Consider the following 6,136-nt stretch of genomic DNA (forward strand, 5'->3'; position numbering starts at 1 on the left):
CCTGTCATCAGACTGAGTATCAGATTGATAACGAATGCTGTCCTCAGTGTCCTCCTGGTAAGATTCAACTGAAAGCTGGATAATAAAACAATAAAATAAACACTGATTCTTACTTTTATTTTCACACTTTATTATTGCAGACTGTGAACCCAAGATATTTAAACTGTTCTGTCAACTTTAATCAAATTTTTGAAAGTAAATCCATTATTTTTGTCCCTATGCATCTATCTCACTCAAAAGGTTTGTTACAGATCATTAAATTCTACTTTACAAATTTACTTTAAACAAGTGATGGTAAACATGACTTTGTACCATTTCAGTATCAAAAAAGTCTTTAAAGTGGACATGTGATGCTTTTAATCCTTAATGAGGCAAAGTGGAATATTGTTTTCTCATCAGATGACTCCAAATTTAAAACATTTTTAGAAACGTCATCTTCTGTGCTGAAGACGGGGACCATCTAAGATGCTAGTTCAAAAGCCTGCCTCTCTGATGCTATGGGGGTGCATTATGGGCAGCTCAGACATCTGAATCTTTTTTCAGGTTTTAGAAAAACGTCTGCTTCCATCCAGCAAAACAATCTAGCAAAGAAGACCCAAGACCGTAGAACATCAAGAATCCTCATCAGAGAAGAATGAGACAGCATTCTCTCTAAAACCTCTAGAAGTGGTCTCCTCGGGTCCTGGATTTTTACAGACTGTTGGAAGAAGAGAGTCTTCACAGAAACGTGGACTGGAACACATTTAAAGAGACGAATATGGAGCTAAAAGAGTCTCAATACACAAATGCACACGTTTCAGGAATAGGATAGTGTGTAAATCACGTGTGCACTTGTGAATATTGAGACTCTCTATAGACATGTTGCATTCATCAAATTTGAAATGACAAAAAAGGCACAAATTCTTATTTTAAACAATTTATATGTTTATTTTCTTTGAATAAAATGTTCAGCTTAAAATAAAGACTAAAGCTGCAAACTCAGATTTCCTTTTTATTTCACCTAACATTTCAATTTAAATGAAGCAAGGGTGGCGAGTGTCACAGGGAAGGAGATGCATTACTTAAGTATATTTTATACATATCAAAACTTAGTTATTCCATATTAACCACGTAATTGAAAAGTATAGTTTAACCAGAATATATTTTACACACTATTTTGTCTCTATGCCAAAATCCAGAAGAATGTTTTCAGTTTGAACTAAAAACCAACTAACAAATTACATCTAAAGAATATTAATAACACAAACAATATTCACTTTAGTTTACTATTGTTTGTGTCTTTTTTAATTGTTAATGATATCCCATAAAGCTCTGCCTCGTCTGATTACACGTCCTGCTCAGACGGCAACATATCAAGAACTGTGACTCAACAGCTAACAGAACAACAGGGGATTACTGAGGAAAACCTTTGTCAGACTAAAGAACAGTATTCTATTCACAGACTGTAGGTCAGACGCTGATGCGTCCAGAGGCGGCACCGACTCTAGAGGAACCATCACATCGAGGAAGCAATGGATCATTGTTCTGGAGGAATCAACGAAAAGTAGAAAACATCTTGGGTTCACAGTGTCTGCTTCAAATCAGTTAAAATAAATGTAAGAATCACTGTTTTTATTTTTTTGTTTTTTATTTTACGTTATACTTTTTCCACAAAACCCTGCACTTCAACTATGTGTCCACTATATTATTTGTTTGGTTTTATTATTATGATTTTTGCAGTTGTCTATAAAAACTAGGGATACACCGATATGAAAATTTCAGCCGATATCGATATCTGATATAATTATTGCTGTTATGGCCGATAACCGATATTTACCAATATTATACAAACATGCAAATTATATTAAACATATACGCACAAACACACTTGGGTCTTTTTTTGATACTGTAAATAAACAACCAGACCTCTGACATGGCTCTACTTCAGTTATTCCTGGCTGCAGCATCAATATCACCATTATGATCAAACAGATACCACTCAACCAACCATCTCCCCTCTCAAAACAGAAACACAAAGATAAAAAGTCAATATTGGATGTTAAAATCGACCCTGTTTTACGTGTCGGAGAGATACCAATATCAATACTGATATATCGTGCATCCCTAATAAAAAGTAAATAAATTTATGAAATGAATAGATTTCTGTCACAATGTTGGCTGAGCTGATGGGTCATTCCATCCATGAAAAGGACAATTCTGATAATGTATAATTATTGAACATGTTTAGCTTATTTTATTCTACAGTTCAGCTAACTGATGCTGAGAATTTGCTGTGAACTCAAAAAAACAATGAGTAAAGGAACTGGGCTTCATCATTTTAAGGTACATTCAGGGGCATCACTAAGGGGGGATGAAGGGAGTAATGATCACCCCCAACAAAATTAAATTTCTGAATTTGTTAAATAATCTACGTATGGCAAGAACGTAACAAATATCCTTAACATCTGTTCTGGGTTTTGATTTTAGCGGCTCACCAAAGATTTTCAGTGCCCCCCATTAAAACTTTTCTGGAGACACCACTGGGTATTGATGTGAATGCAGCATGGTTTGAAGTAGAAATTTAGAAAAACTGGTTTTGTTTGACTTATATTTTCACGTGCAGATCTGCATGACTAAATAAACAGCATAAATAAAAGTAGACCTTAAGCAAAATGGCAGCCACTCACTTTGCTTTACGCTCCAACCTGTTTGTCCCTCTAGCTCCTCTTGCAAAATCTGTATTAAAGAGAAGGGCGTTCTGATATGATGCTCCTCAGCATGGACCTCTTCATGTTGATCTGAAATACCCAAACCTCATTTCATTTAGAAACTTGTTTTAGTCTTGAAAACTAAGTTGGTGACCTTTGAATGTTGGCTGTATTTTTAAATATTGTCTGTACTTTAACCTGTTGCTTCTGTTTTTTAACTATTGCCTTTTATTTAAGTTAGGTTTCCAATAATTATTAAGCCATGCACACACATTTTGTTTGTGTTTTATTGTATAATGTTACTTGTTTTATTTTTGTTTTATGACGTGATCAGGTCACCAGTGGAAAACACATCAGTGGGTTTTAAAGGCACAGTGTGTAGGATTTTGTCAATTCTTTTAGCCGAAATTGAGATAATCACTAATGACAATATTAAAAACATGTCTAATCATTGCAGACAAAGACTTTGTTTTATTATTTTTACCTTATAAAAAGCTGTTTATATCTCCATGGTCGGGGGTCGCCACACAGGCAGCCGCCATCTTGTCTACGAAGGCTCATGAAGGACAAACTGCGGTGGCAGCGTCAAAAATGGTTTTAGTTGTAATACTATAAATTAGGGGTGTCCCGATACCGATACCAGTATCGTATCGGGTCCGATACCAGCATCAAGTACTCATACTCATACTCGTAAAAGCCGGCCGATACTCTTAACCGATACCGCTGTAGGGATATGCTTGTCGATGTTATGGACAATGCTAAATCATAAATACCTCGTAATTATTAGCTAATAAAGGGGCACCACCTGATTTTTCAGGAAAATAATTTATAGATTTTAAATCAGTCTAAGATACTGGGTTGTGAATTCTATCATTTTCAAGAGCGAACCCAATAAATGACGCACAGACAAACGAAGTTTCAAAATATACCCTATATTAAATGATTCAGAGGTCACAATACAACAGATTATTTGGCAGACAGAGAACCCTATCATCAAAGCCTTGAGGTTTAATAATAAACATTAATGTCATTCCATAATTCTCTAGCATTCCTCACCTGAATCACTTAACTAATCTACACTAACAAAAATTAGAAACTTAAGAGTTAATAAAGAAATTGTTAATTCATCTATATAAGAGGGGACGTGAATTATGCGTGAAATAAACTTGCCAAACCTTCTTCAACTCAAACTTAATGATCCAGAACCTTCACCACCACGTCAGCTGAGCACACCGTCACAGAGAAAGTATATCTGTCCTACCAWTTCAGATGCCTTTAAAGTTATCCCTGGGTACCGGAGCTTGATCGAGCTGGTTCAGCKGTGTCGCTGGTTTCAGAGCGGTCCCTTGTGGGTACAACTGAACACCTTGAAGCGGCTGGGGTCAGGCTCCAAGCTGGAATCAGGTGTTTACTTCTGGTCACTTGTTGATTGAAAAAGGTTCTGACCAAGCTCGCCTCCTGCATGAATCCAGTCCCTCGTTATAACGAAGAGTCAACAACTTTAAAGTTACAAAATAAAATAAAAATAAAATGAAAATAAAATAAAATAAAATAGTTCCCTGAGGGGAACTGAAGCTCAGCTTTCACTTCTTCATCTCTTCAACTCTCAGACTCTTCTTCTTCTGACTCAGTCTTCCTTGCTGCTGAAAACTAAACTTCTATTGTCCTGGGTCTGAAACTCATGATTGGTTGAAAAATGATCACATGACTTGTCTGCTTACACAGTTGTCCTCACTGAAATTGATTACAAACACACACAGAAATAAGCTTGCTTGTGAAGTGATTAACAGTACATTGTTTCACATGATTGAGTCACGTAGAAAATACAATAATTCTTTTTTTTATATCAGAATGAGAAATACAGGAAAACATACATTCACGGTGTAATTATAAAACCAGTCTTTCGGTGGTGCTCTAATACCATAAATGAGTATGAATGTAAACGATTGCTTTGATGTAATAAAACTCAGCAAGGAATCCGGCTTCAAAGGCTTTTTCTCTGCAGCAGACCCATTCTGCCAGACACCGTGTCTGCGAAGATCTTTGAGTTCTGTATGATAAGCGGCCATTTTGAGTACATCAACGGTTCTTAAACAGTACTCAATCAACAGGAGGTCTGTCGTATCCTGTTGTTATCTTTACCACTTGTAGGTAGTAAACATTGCTTGGGGGTAAATGATCAAATCACTATTCTCTCAKTAGGCATGAGACAGAATAATGCTTTGGGCCAAAGTCTTGAGGTGAACAAAGTTTGGATTATYGACATTCCAATCCAAGTTACTGCTACACTTGACACTTTTTTAACATGATACCATTAGAGTTTGTTTCTTGTGAACATTCTCCCAAAATTATCAAGTTTTTGTTTGTTTCACACTTACCTCACATCTCATTACTAGAAATAATAATTAATAAGTTCATATTTAGGAGGCACAGTGGTTCAATTGGTAGAGATGTTGCCTCTCAGCAAGAAGGTTGCTGGATTGAATCCTGTCTTAAGGACAATTCTGGGTAGTTAGCATGTTCTCTCCATGCATGTGTGGGTCTTCTCTGGGTACTGTGGTTTCCTCCCACAGACCAAAAACATGACTGTTGATAATTGTCCCTACGTGTGAGTGAATGAATGGTTGTTTGTCTCGTTTGTCTCTACGTGTCCCTGTGATGGACTGGAGACCTGTCCAGGGTGTACCCCGCCCATCGCACAGTGACTGCTGGATATGAAGTGACCCTGAAAAGAAGAAGTGGGTAAATAGATAATGGATAGACTGAAGTTAATATTTAATTTTGAACTTAATGCAGTCACATCTGTGCATTATATTATGATCTTAGGCAGCAGCAGGTGCAAACACTCTACAGAGATGATAAAAAAACGGTTACTGATTGCACCCTGAGCGGGAAACACCTGCAGGAACAATTAAAACAAAGGTTTCATGAGAAACTGTCATAGTCTGTATTTATTCTCCTTAGTTTTCCTAGTGTTTTCTATGTTCCCCAGTGTGTCTCTGCTCAGCTGCCCCACATCACACTGCTGATTACCCTTGTGTTTTTCCCCAGGTGTTTTCTGTTCCCTCATTAGTTTTCTGTGTATTTAAGCTCAGTCTTGTCTCTGTGTCATTGTCGGATCATTGTGCTGTCTACCTGGTCGTGTCCTGCTTCATGTTCTTCGTCTACTTCCAAATCAAGTGAGTTTTTGCTGTATTATCAGCCTCTTTGAGTTTTTTCATTAAAGGCCTTGTGCTTTTTGATTTTTGAAACCTGCCTGTGCCCTGGGTTATTTTGTCAGGCCTGACAGAAACAGACATTTAAAATCTAAAAACAAAGTTTTTTTTCCCAAGGCCTGACTGGTAAATCTGCTGCTTCAGTTTGATATTCCGTCTTTTTTTTTCATGCTTGATTTAAAATTTATTGCAGATTCTCAAAAGTCATTTTATTACAGTTTTAAATACTAAATG

General features: G+C 36.7%; 1 protein-coding gene across 1 annotated transcript in view; it reads left to right on the plus strand.

Moving 5' to 3' along the window:
- Nucleotides 1–6,136, plus strand: part of LOC106533500 (tumor necrosis factor receptor superfamily member 5) — a gene marked incomplete at its 5' end in the record, with an annotated part of 13,846 nt that continues 7,710 nt past the window's right edge. Inside the window, 1 exon segment of the mRNA XM_014029832.1 lies at nucleotides 1–57.

Source organism: Austrofundulus limnaeus, unplaced genomic scaffold (assembly GCF_001266775.1).
Source record: "Austrofundulus limnaeus strain Quisiro unplaced genomic scaffold, Austrofundulus_limnaeus-1.0 Scaffold958, whole genome shotgun sequence".
Classification (NCBI taxonomy): domain Eukaryota; kingdom Metazoa; phylum Chordata; class Actinopteri; order Cyprinodontiformes; family Rivulidae; genus Austrofundulus; species Austrofundulus limnaeus.